General features: G+C 36.2%; 1 long non-coding RNA gene across 1 annotated transcript in view; it reads right to left on the bottom strand.

Moving 5' to 3' along the window:
- Nucleotides 1-374: 374 nt before the first annotated feature.
- Nucleotides 375-13197, bottom strand: part of LOC147916127 (uncharacterized) — a 48135-nt gene continuing 35312 nt past the window's right edge. The window contains exon 3 of the long non-coding RNA XR_015553359.1: nt 375-993. This is a non-coding gene — a long non-coding RNA (uncharacterized LOC147916127). The remainder of the gene's footprint in view (nt 994-13197) is intronic.

The raw sequence follows: 13197 nt of genomic DNA, 5'->3' as shown, positions 1-13197 counted from the left end.
GAGACCAGCCTGACGCTCAAGAGATTTTAGTGACGACATGACGCTCGCCAGTATCATGAGAGCAGGCCATACCCCACTTTAAACCTGATGGGCAGTATGAAAGATGCTGGGAACACAAAGATGAGTAACATGTGGTCCTTTGTCTCAAAGGCTGTCTGCTGCAGTGGTTCTCAAATTTTAGCATTCATAAGAATCAAAAGGAAAGTTGCTTAAAATGTGGATTATTGCCCTCCACCCCTGGTCTGGGTAGAACTTAGGAGTCCACATTTTTAATAAATGTTCTTTTGTGATTCTATCCAAGAATCACACTCTGAGAAGTACTGATCTAATGGATGGGATCTGGAAAAAAAAGTGGAGAAATGACAATGAACAGGGCAAAAGGAAATATTTTATTCCAGAATTGTCAGCATTTACACCTGGCCAGAGAATGTCCTATATTTGTCCTGTGCGTATGTGACATAAAGTCTTCTGCTCACAGCCAAAAGTGGGTAATCACACATACAATTTACACATTTGTCTTTCATTTGCACCTGCTATAGGCATGGCATGCTTGTGCATGCAACTACTGAGTTTAGCTTGGGGATCCCTAATTGAAAACACACAGCTCAGAGCAGGATGCAGGCATGATAGTGTAGAAAGGGCCACTAGCCAGGTGTATGATTGTCTCTTCTAACTACGTTTTTCTACTGGCAGAAAAAGAGGCAGTAACATCTCAGGTAGATGTGGTTGCCATAGAGACAGAAGTTGCAATTTACCAGGGAACATTGCTGCAAATAGCAATAAAAAAGCAATTCAGTGGAGGTCAGAGGCACAAATTCACTGAAGCTACAATCAAACCAGACAGCTGCTCAGTCCATTCAATAAGAATTTTGCAGTTGCCATTGTGAGGTAAGTGGAAGAGTGGTGAAATGACGCCAAGTGATTCACTCCTGCTTACATGTCCCCACATGCCTGACGTCATTCGGCCCAAGGAGGGACCTCAAGTTGCTGTGCCTGGAATTCGGGTAGAAGAAGGGGCAGAAAATAGACAAAAATGTTATTTTTAATCCAGTGATTCAAAAGTAAGAATTCACAACTACGATGAGATTCTCAGATATGACACTTGATAATCCAACATGGAGACAAATAGGATTATATATTGAAAGCAAACCTAGAGTTTGCTGCTCAAGTTAACCTAAGAGGCAAGCCCTGTCTTCCTCAAAGACACAACTTAATTATTGTTTAACCGATGGACATCATGTGAATATACACATGTAAATACATGTATGTACACACGCACATACATAATTAGAGTAACAGTTATTTATGTTTTAAGTGGAATAGGTTTAGCTAACAAAGACCTGTCTTACTTTTTTCCCTTCTATCCTTTTTTGTTCTGGAACACAGTGTTTGGAGGATATGGATCCAGTGTGTCTTTTTATGTCTTCTCTCTCATATTCTAGGATAGGTGACTTCAATCCTGCTCCCTTTGCCTCTTAGCATTTTCTGTTACAGTTTTTTTTACTACGATTTGGTGGCAGGATGGTAGTGGTGGTGGTGGTGATCTGAAATGTGTATTTTAGACGTTACCTAAATACTAAAATTTCCTCTTTAATTAGCAAGTTGTTAACAGTAGCCTATTTGGTGGCTATTTCCAAGTGATGGAATGTAGAACATTCAAAATGACATAAGCTACGTTCTCTCTCCAGTTGAAATAATGTGGATGACATAGAAGATTAAGCACGACGTTGCCTTTTGTAAGAATGCTGCTCAAGTGTTGGAATGATTCAGTTTAAGCTGAGTGCCTTTAAATGATGTAGCACAATATATGCCTCAGAATGTCCACTCCTTAAAAGCCCTCATGACTAACAGGAGGAGGGATGGTTCCCAGATGCACGTGTTCCATTTTTGATGATCTGGGTGAGCCATTAGTTTGTACACATCTGTCTTTTTCTTTTATCAAGAAAGGCAACTATTTCCTCTGGAGCTCAAGCGAAGAAATAATAATTTGCATGAATGTTGGAAAAAAACTAGCTGTTTTGAACTTATCGGGAAGTTGTATGTCAGTCTCCAATGTATTATGTCCTCAATTAGTAGTGTATCTTTTTCTCACTTTGTTAAGCATCTTTACATTCGTTTTGTTTGTTTGTTTGTGATGTAGAGGTGGAGACTTAAGTTAATCAGTGTATGACACACCATTATCATTGGTTCTCTAGAGTTTATGTTATGTTATGTTATGTTACTATTTTTCTCCTTAATCCCTGGTCTCAACTACAATTACCCTCCTCACTCCACCCCACTCTCCAACTCTTCATATTAGCAGCTACTCTCATGTGTTTAATATATCCTTGTCCCATGTGTTTCATAAACATTGCTGGATAAACTTATATCCTTGAAGTACATATGGAGTTGTCTTGCGAGGTAGATAAGTATGGTGGGTGAGAATCTGGATCCTGGATTCACCTGCCTGGGTTGATATTCTAGCTTCGCCACATACTAGGCACGTGTCCTTGGGTCTTGTTATTTAACATATCTGTGCCTCAGAATCTGCATCTGGATAATGAGGAAAAAATAATAGCATCCATCTTGATGAGCAGTTGTGTGGATTAAAATGTGTATAAAGTGCTTAGAACAGTGTGTAGCACATAGTAAGCACTACATAGATATTAGCTATTAGATATATTTAATTTGCACAAAAGGCATTGTGCTATAGAACCCAGTTATATTTTTTTCGTAAATTTTCACATAACAGCATATTTATACCATCTATCCATTTTCTTTATATATATTGCTTCTGAATGTTGTGTAGTGTTCTGCGCATGCATCCTGTACATTTCACCTACAATTTATCCACTAATACGGACACTCAGATTGCTTCTGTCCTATTACATTGTAGCCAAGGCTATAATGAGTGCCCTTATAGTCCCTGAAGGACTGGGGGAGAATTTCTTTGGGTTACATATCCAGCAGTGAGATTACTGGGCCACTGGGTGTGCGAATACTTTATTTTGCCAAGAACTGTCATCATGTTCTCTGCGTGGCTCTTATCAATGATGCTTGGGATTTTCTCTCTCCTCTTACTCTCACCAACACATGTTATAATCCAGCTTTGTGACTTTTGCCAATTGGTTGGAAGAAAAGAGGTATTTTATTGTTGTTTTACTTTTTTAACCTCTTTGATGGTAGAGTGTTGCATTTCTTTATATATTTCTCAGCCATTTAAATTTTCTCCATTCATACCCTTTGCCCATTTTTCTACTTTTTTATTTTATTTTATTTTTGTGAGGAAGATCAGCCCTGAGCTAACATCCATGCTCTTAATTTCTGTATGTTTCTGCCTTCTGAGAATGTGCACAGGGTAGAGTCTTGCTGCCTCTGCCCTGATTTTATGCCCTTTTGTTTTTTTTTTTTTCCTTTTCTTTTTTGTGTATGAGGAAGATTAGCCCAGAGCTAACATCCGTTGCCAATCCTCCTCTTTTTGCTGAGGAAGATTGGCCCTGGGCTAACATCCTTGCCCATCTTCCTCTACTTTATATGGGACGCCCGCCACAGCATGGCTTGATAAGCGGTGCGCATGTCCGCGCCCGGGATCCAAAGCTGCGAACCCTGGCTGGCCAAAGTGGAGTGTGTGAACTTAACCACTACACCACCAGCCTGGCCTCTTATATAAACAATCTTTTGATGCTAATTTATCTTCTCATTCCTGAGGCAAACATCTACTTGATCATGATGCATTTTTAATATACTGTTGAAATTGGTAAGCTAAAATTTTATTTAGAATTTCCACGTCCATGATCATAAGTGAAACTGGCCTATAATTATTTCCTTATGATTTCTGTTAAGTAGTTATACTAGTCTTTCATAAGGAGTTGAACAGCTTTTACTCTTTGTTTATTCTCTAAAGAACTTATGAAAGAGGAATATCTGTTCCTTGAAAGCTGGTGAAATTTAACTGTAAAACTGTGTGAGTATGAAGATTTTGGAGGAAATGGAAGATTTTAATGGAGATTCCAATTCCGTGGTCTTTTAAAAGATGCTACTTTTTGGTTTGGTTAACTATCTTTTGGTTTACTTATTCATTGATTTATGTGTTTATTATTTCCACTTTCCCTTGGTTGGGTGGTTTGATTAGAGGTTATGCTATTCCTCTTTTTTCCTAGATTCTTCAGTTGAAAGTTTAAGGTATTCGTTTTCTTTCTTTCTTTTGATAAATGTATTTAAAAGTAAATTTCTAAGTATTTCTTTAACTTAACCCCCTAGAATTTTGCATATAGTCCTTTAATTATCATTTAATCTAAATATTCTCTAAAATTGCTGGTGACTTATTTCCTCTCTAACAAAAGTTTTATTTGGTAGCATTTTTTGTAGTTATGAGATGTATTTTTTAAGTTATATTTTTGCAATTGATTTCTAATTTCACTGCATAACATAATGTGAGAAAACATAATCTGTGTGACCATGTTTCTTTGGACAGTATTGATGCTTTCTTTGTCATTATTATATGGTCAATTTTTGTGAATGTTCTAATGTAAGCATGAAAAATGTGTATATGTAGCTGCTCACACAAGCATATAATATATAAATATATATACATGTATAAATATATACATATATAAATGAATATAAATGCATACCAATCGATATGAGCTTGTTTTTCTTGTTACTGAGATTTTTTATAAGTTTGCTTAGTTTTGGCTCCTTGATCCATCAGTTTCTGAGGGGAATGCTTATAATCTATATCTACAACTTTTGTTATCCAAGTTTACATATATAGTTAAAAGATCAGACTATACTACAAGATAATACATTAAAAAGTCCCCTGATAAACCTCCTCAACATTGGTCTTCACAATAAGTTTTGGATATGACACCAAAAGCACAAGCAACAAAAGAAAAAATCAGCAAGTGGGACTACATCAAACTTAAAAGCTTCTGCACTGCAAAAGAAACAACAAAATGAAAAGGCAACCTATAGAATGGGAGAGAATATTGCAAACCATGTATCAGATAAGGGGTTAATATCCAAAATTTATAAAGAACTCTACAACTCAATAACAAAAATCAAACAATCCAATTTAAAAAAATGGGCAGAGGAACTAAATAGACGTTTTTGCAAAGAAGACATCCAGGTGGCTGACAGGTACATGAAAAGGTGCTCAACCTAATCATCAGGGAAATGCAACTCAAAGTCACAATGAGAGATCACCACACACATGTCAGAATGACTATCATCAAGAAGACAAGAGGTAACAAGTAGGATGTGGAAAAAAGGGTACCCTTGTGCACTGTTGATGGGATTGTAAACTGGCCCAGCCACCATGAAAACCAGTATTGAGGTTCCTCAAAAAATTTAAAATAGAACTACCATATGATTCAGCAATCCCACTTCCGGGGATATATCCAAAGGAAATAAAAACTGGTTATTGAAGAAATATATGCACTCCCATGTTTTTTGCAGCATTATTCACAATAGTTAAGATATGGAAACAACCTACATGTCTATCAGTGGAGGAATGGATAAAGAAGATGTGGTATATATATATACAATGGGATACTATCCAGCCATCAGAAAAAAGTGAATTCTGCCATTTGTGACAACGTGGATGGATCTTGAGGACATTATTCTAAGTGAGATAAGTCATACAGAGAAAGACAAATACCTGTATGATATCCCTTATGTGCGGAATAGAAAAATCCCCAAACTCAAAAAACCAGGGAGTGGAATGGTGGTTACGGGGGGCGGGGGGGGGGGGGAACGAGAAAGATGTTGTTTAAGGGTGTGTACTTGCAACCAGTAGATGAAAAAGTCCTGGAGAACTAATGCACAGTACAAGGACTACAGACAACAAAACTGTGTTATAAAGGTTCAACTTGCTAAGAGACTAGATCTTAATTGTTTTTACCACTAGAAGAAATGATAATTATGTGACACAATAGAGGTGTTAGTTAATGGTACAATGGCAATCATATTACAAATAAATGTATCAAATCAATATGTTGTACACTTATACTTATACAATTATATCTCAATAAAAAAAAGTTATATGCAAAAGAATAAGTTCCCTGCCCCACACCCCTCTAACCACATTTTCTTCCCAGAAGCAAGCAACCCAAACTTTTTTTGTGTGATCTTTTTTGTTAATATTCTACATATTGAAAAACTTTATATATATATGTGTGTGTGTATCTATATATATATGTATATATATTTGTAATTTTGGCATTATCTACTGACTTCCCCTTATGGAAGAGGTAGGTTTAGCTCTATTATACATACTCCTCTCTCCCTTCCTCTTTTCTCTCTTCCATCACAGAATATAATTATATTTTTCCCAAGCTGCATAGAATGCTGTGATTATCTACCCTTTATTATGTATTTTTGGTTATGTTTAACAACTGCTTCATTTTCTCACTTGCTATGTATCCAAAATGTAAAGCTCATTTCAAATGATCAAACGTACCAGATAATCTACCATTTTTTCCCTTACTTATTTGGGATTGACTATGTCCTGAGCCTAGTGCATCCTGGTCTTTTTTTTTTTAAACGAACCTCCTAGGGATTCCCTTATCTCTTTTATCCAGTGAAGCTACTCTTTCCTGTTTCCCATGTCTTTTGTGGTTTGCTCCCCTATTTTGTGGAGCACAAGTGGCGTCTTGACGAAGAATCAAAGGAAGGATGGTTGTTAGACTTTGCTCGGCTGAAAATATTTTATTTCCTTTCACACTTGATTGATGCATTTCATAGTATATAATACTACATTTGAAATCCTTTTTCCTTAGAATGTTTAAATTGTGGCTTTATTGTCTTCTAGTTCCAGTGTTGCTATTAAGCTATCCTTCCTAGGTTGTTTCCCCTTTCCCGCTGTAAGAGGGGAAAGAGGATGAAGGAAATCTAAGGGGTAGACCTGTCCACTTAACACCTGTGCACTTGCTGGTATCTTCTTTATGCCACAAACAGCCTTGGACAGACTCTAATGTATTCCTGTCACCTGAGGCTGGCACGGGGTTGACAGAGCTTATTTTTTCTGCAGAGCATTGCAGAATGGTCCAGCCAGGGCAATCTCAGGGGAGAAAAGAGCATACTTAGGAAGCATTCACCTGGTCCATGTGCCTAGCCCTTTTCTCCAGGCTGCTCTTCACCCAGACTCAGGTACCTTCATTTATAGGATCCATCAACCACTCTTTAATTCTGAGATGTTGCTAGTTTGTGTTTGGTGTGACATAGCAACCTAAGACAATGTATCACCTAATCAGGAACCCCAAGGGTTTCTTTTTACAGTGTAGGCGAATCTTGTTCAAAAACATATGTTCAAACACAAGATTTATTAGTTAATTTTGTTATAATAAACTCGTATTGGAATAGACTTTATATGTTGTTAATCTGTTTTCCAGTCTTTCCCCTTGCAGTAAATGACATCTCCGTCCAGTCAGTTGCTAGTCTGACATCTGAGAATCAGTCTTGGCTCTTCCCTCGCTCTTATCTCATCTATCCATTTCATCTCCAAATCTTATAGATTTTTCCTTCAAATTACTTCTTAAATCTGTCCACCTTTGTTATATCCCCTACCAGTATATTAGTTAAACTCTATTATTTCTTATTTGGGCTACTGCAGTTGCTCTAAATGGTCTTATTTTTTTAAAAAATCAGCTTTATTGAAGTATAATTCACATATATAAAATTCACTCACTAACAATGAACCGTTTGATTATTTTTAGCAAATTTATACAGTTGTGCACCCACCAGCACAATCCAGTTTTTTTTAATTGTAGAAAGAACATTTGACATGATATCTACCCTCTTAATAAATTTTTAAGTGTGTAATATATTATTGTTGTACAATGTTGTACAGTAGATCTCTAGAGCTTATTCATCTTGCTTGACTGAAAATTGATGCCAGGTGATTAGTAATTCGCCACTTCCCATTACCCCCAGCCCATGGCAACCACCATTCCACTCTTTGATTCTATTATTTGACTATTTAGATACCTCATACAAGTGTAAGCATGCAGTATTTGTCTTTCTGTGATTGGCTTATTTCACCTAACATAATGTCCTCAAGGTTCATCTATTTTGTTGCATGTTGCAGGATTTCCTTCTTTTTTAAGGTGGAATAATATTCCATTGTATGTATATACCACATTTTCTTTGTCTATTCATCCACTGATGGACATTTAGCTTGTTTCCACATCTTGACTAATGTGAATACTGCTACAATGAACATGGGAGTGCTAATATCTCTTTGAGATTCTGATTTTAATTCTTTTGGGTAAATAACCAGAAGTGGGATTGCTGGAGCACATTGTACTTCTATTTTTAATTTTTGTTTTTTTGTGAGGAAGATCAGCCCCGAGGTAACATCCATGCCAATCCTCCTCTTTTTGCTGAGGAAGACCGGCTCTGAGCTAACATTTATTGCCAATCCGCCTCCGTTTTTTCCCCAAAGCCCTAGTAGATAGTTGTATGTCATAGTTGCACATCCTTCTAGTTGCTGTATGTGGGACGCCGCCTCAGCATGGCTGGAGAAGCGGTGCGTCGGTGCGCACCTGGGATCCGAACCTGGGCCACCAGTCGAGGAGCGCACGCACTTAACCACTAAGCCATGGGGCTGGCCCCCTATTTTTAAATTTTTGAGGAACCTACATGCTGTTTTCCATAGCAGCTGCACTATTTTGAATTCCCACCAATAGTGTACAAGAGTCCCAATTTCTCCACATCCCCTCAACATTTGTCTTTTGTTTTTTTGATAATAGCCATCTTGACAGGTGTGTGGTGATATCTTGTGGTTTTGATTTGCATTTACCTGATAATTAGTGATATGGAGCACCTTTTCATATACCTCTTGGCCATTTGTATGTGTTTGGAGAAATGTCTCTTCAAGTTCTTAGCCCATTTTTTAGTTGAGATATTAGGTTTCTTTAAAAATATTGAGTTGCAGGAATTCCTTATATATTTTGAAGACTAACCCCCTACCAGATACATGGTTTGCAAATATTTTCTCCCATTTCATAGGTTGTCTTTTCACCTCGTTGACTATTTCCTTTGCTGTACAAAAGTTTGTCAGTTAGACATAGTCCCATTTGCTTATTTCTGGTTTTGTTTCCTGTGATTTTGGTGTCATAGCCATGAAATCATTGTCAAGACCAATATCATGAAATTTTCCCCTGTGTATCTTCTAGGGGTTTTACAGTTTCAGGTCTTACATTTAAGTTTAATATATTTTGAGATGATTTTTGTATATGGTGTAAGATAAGGGTCCAATTCCATTCTTTTGCACGTGGATATCTAGTTTTTCCAGCACCATTTATTGAAGACACTATCCTTTCCCCATTGTGTATTCTTGGCACTGTTTTTGAAGATCAGTTGACCATGTACGTCTGAGTTTGTTTCTGGATTCTCTACTCTGTTCTATTGGTCTATATGTCTGTCTTTACACCAATACCATACTGTTTTGATTACTGTAGCTTTTTAATATGTTTTGATATCAGGAACTGTGATATCTTCAGCTTTGTTCTTCTTTCTCAAGGTTGATTTGGTTATTCAGGGTCCTTTGTAATTCCATATGAATTTTAGAATTGTTTTTTGTATTTCTGTAGAAAATGTCATTGGGCTTTTGATAGACATTGCATTAAATCTGCAGATTGCTTTGGGTAGTATGGACATTTTAACAATATTAGGTCTTCCAATCAATGAACATGGGATGTCTTTCTATTTGTTTGTGCCTTGTTTAATTTCTTCATCAATATTTTGTAGTTTTCAGCATATGAGACTTTCACCTCCTCAGTTAAGTTTATTCCTAAGAATTTTATTCTTGTTTGTGTTATTACAAATGTGACTGTTTTCTTAATTTCATTTTCAGATAGTTCAGAGTTAGTGTATGGAAATACAACTGATTTTTTGTAGGTTGATTTTGTATCCTGCAACTTTACTAAATTCATGTATTAGTTCTATCAGTTTTTATTATGGAGTCTTCAGGGTTTTCTATATAAAAAACCATGTTGTCTGCAAACAGGGAAAATTTTACTTCTTCCTTCCTGATTTGGATGCCTTTTATTTCTTTTAGTTTTTCATGATTGCTCTGGCTAGGGCTTCCACTACTACGTTGAGTAGAAGTGGTGAGAGTGAGCATCCTTGCCTTGTTCCTGATCTTAGAATAAAAGTTTCCAATTTTTCACAGTTGGGTATAATGCTAGCTGTGGGTTTGTCATATATGGCCTTTATTACGTTGAGGTATGTTCCTTCTATACCTAATTTGTTGGGCTGGCCCCATGGCTTAGCGGTTAAGTGCACGCGCTCCGCTGCTGGCGGCCCAGGTTCAGATCCCGGGCGCGAGCCGGCGTGCTGCTTCTCCGGCCATGCTGAGGCCGAGTCCCACATACAGCAACTAGAAGGATGTGCAACTACGACATACAACTATCTACTGTAGCTTTGGGGGAAAAAAATAAATAAATAAAATTATAAAAAAAAATTTGTATACCTAATTTGTTGACAGTTTTTATCATGAAAGTGTGTTAAATTTTGTTGAATGCTTTTTATGCTTCTATTGAGATGATCATATGGTTTTTCTCCTTTATTCTGTCAATGGGGTGTATTATATTAATTGATTTTTATGTGTCAAACCATTCTTGCATTCCTGGAATAAATCCCATTTGGTCATGGTGTATGATCATTTTAACAAGCTGTTGGATTCTGTTTGCTAGTATTTTGTTGAGGATTTTCACATCTGTATTGATAAGGGATATTGGTCTGTAGTTTATTTTCTTGCGGTGTCTTTGTCTGGCTTTGGCATCAGGTTAATGCTGGACTCATAGAATGAGTGTGGAAGTATTTCCTCCTCTCTTATTTTTTGGAAGATTTTGAGAAGAGTTGGCATTAATTCTTCGTTTAGTGTTTGGTAGAATTCACTAATGAAGCCATTTGGTCCTGGGCTTTTCTTTTTTGGGAAGTTTTTGATTACTGATTCAATCTTCACACTAGTTATAGGTCCTTTCAGACTTTCTATTTCTTTATAATTCAGTCTTGGTAGGTTGCATATTTCTAAAACTTCTCCATTTATTCTAGGTTATCAAGTTTTTTGGCATATAGTTGTTCATAGCAGTCTCTTATAATCCTTTTTATTTCTGTGGTACAGTTGTAATGTCTCATTTCATTTCTGATTTTATTCATTTGAGCCTTCTCTCTTTATTCTTAGTCTAGCTAAAGATTTGTCAATTTTATCTTTTCAAAAAATCAACTGTTATTTTAGTTAATTTTTTTATTGCTTTCCTATTTTCTTATCTTTTTTTTTTTTTGAGGAAGATTGGCCCTGAGCTAACATCTGTTGCCAATCCTCCTCTTTTTCTTTTTTCTCCCCAAAGCGCCAGTACGTAGTTGTATATCCTAGTTGTAGGTCCTTCTAGTTCTTCTATGTGGGATGCCGGCTCAGCATGGCTTGATGAGCGATGAGTAGGTGTGCGCCCAGGATGTGAACCAGCGAGCCCCGGGCCGCCTAAGTGGAACGCATGGACTTAACTGCTATGCCGCCGGGCCAGCCCCTGTTTTTCTATTTTCTATTTTGTTTACTTCTGCTCTAATCTTTGTTATTTCCTTTCTTCTGCTAACTTTGGGTTTAGGTTGTTGCCATTTTTCTAGTTCCTTGAGGTATAAAGTTAGGTTGTTTGATATTTTTCTCTTCTTTGACATAGGCGTTTATTGCCGTGAACTTCCCTATCAGTACTGTTTTGGTACACCCTATACATTTTGGTGTATATGTTTTTGTTTTCTTTTGCCTCGAGATATTTTCTAATTTCCTTTTCTATTTCTTATTTGACCCAATGGTTGTTCAAGTATGTGTTGTTTAATATCCACATAGATTTGAATTTTCTAGTTTTCCTTCTGCTATTGATTTCTAGTTTGATTCCACTGTGGTCAGAAAAGGTACTTGGTACCATTTCAATCTTCTTATTTGTTTTGTGACCTAACGTGTGATACATCCTGAGTAAAGATCCGCGTGTACTTGAGAAGAATCTGTATTCTGTTGCTGTCGGGTGGAAAGTTCTGTATATGTCTGTGAGGTCTACTTAGTCTATGGAGTTATTCCCCTCTTTCTTTTCTTATTGGTCTTTCTAGATGTTCTGTCAATTACTGAGAGTGAAGTATTGATGTCTTCTACTATTTTTGTATTGCTCTCTACTTTTTTCTTCAGTTCTGTCAATGTTTGCTTTTATATATTTAGAGGTTCTGATGTTGGGTGCATATATTTGTAATTGTTATATTTTCCTAGTGGAGTGATCCTTTTATTGTTATATAATATCCTTCTTGTCTCTTTTGACAGTTTTTGACTTACGGTCTATCTTGTCTGATATAAGTATAGCCATCTGTGCTCTTTTAGTTACTATTTGTATGGAAAATCTTTTTCTATCTTTTCACTTTCAATCTGTGTGTGTCCTTAAATGTAAAATGAGTCTGTTGTAGACAGCATATAGTTGGATCTTGTTTTTTCATCCATTCAGTGACTTCATGTGTTTTGATCGGGGAATTTAGTATATTTACACTTAAGAATTTGTTGATAGGTAAGGATTTATTATTGCCACTTTATTAGTTGTTTTGTTAGTCTTGTTATTTTGTCTGTCTTTTCTTCTCTTGCCATCTTCTGTTTTTTGTTGATTTTTGTACTGATGTGCTTTGATTTCTTTATTTTTTGTATGTTTGTAACTTCTATATATATTTTCTTTTGGTTACCTTTGAGTTTACATAAAATATCTTATAATGGCCTATTTTAAGCTGATAACGACTTAAGTTCAACTGCATACGAAAATTCTACACTTTAACTTGTCTCCACACACATTATGTTTTTCTTGCCACAACTTTCAACTATTCTTATTGTGTATCTTCTAACATTTTTTTATTATAGTTCTTTTAATATTTTGTGTTTAACTTTTGTATTAGAATTAAAAGTGATTTACTCACCACAATTACAGTAATATAATATTCTATATTTGTCTATATATTTACCTTTACCAATCAGTTTCATACTTTCTTATGCTATTATGTTGCTTTTTAGCATCCTTTTGTTTCAACTTAAAGAACTGCCTTTAGCATTTCTTGTAAGGCAAGTCCAGTGTTAATGAACTTCCTCAGCATTTGTTTGTCTGGAAAGCCTTTCTCTCTCCTTTTTTTTTTTTTGTGAGGAAGATTAGCCTTAAGCTAACTTCTGTTGCCAATCTTCCTCTTTTTTTTGCT

This window comes from Ceratotherium simum, chromosome 10 (assembly GCF_057802395.1).
Source record: "Ceratotherium simum simum isolate JZ-2026a chromosome 10, ASM5780239v1, whole genome shotgun sequence".
In the NCBI taxonomy this organism is placed as follows: Eukaryota; Metazoa; Chordata; class Mammalia; order Perissodactyla; family Rhinocerotidae; genus Ceratotherium; species Ceratotherium simum.
Note: the sequence above shows the minus strand (reverse complement) of the source record. Positions and strands in the feature narration are given on the sequence as shown.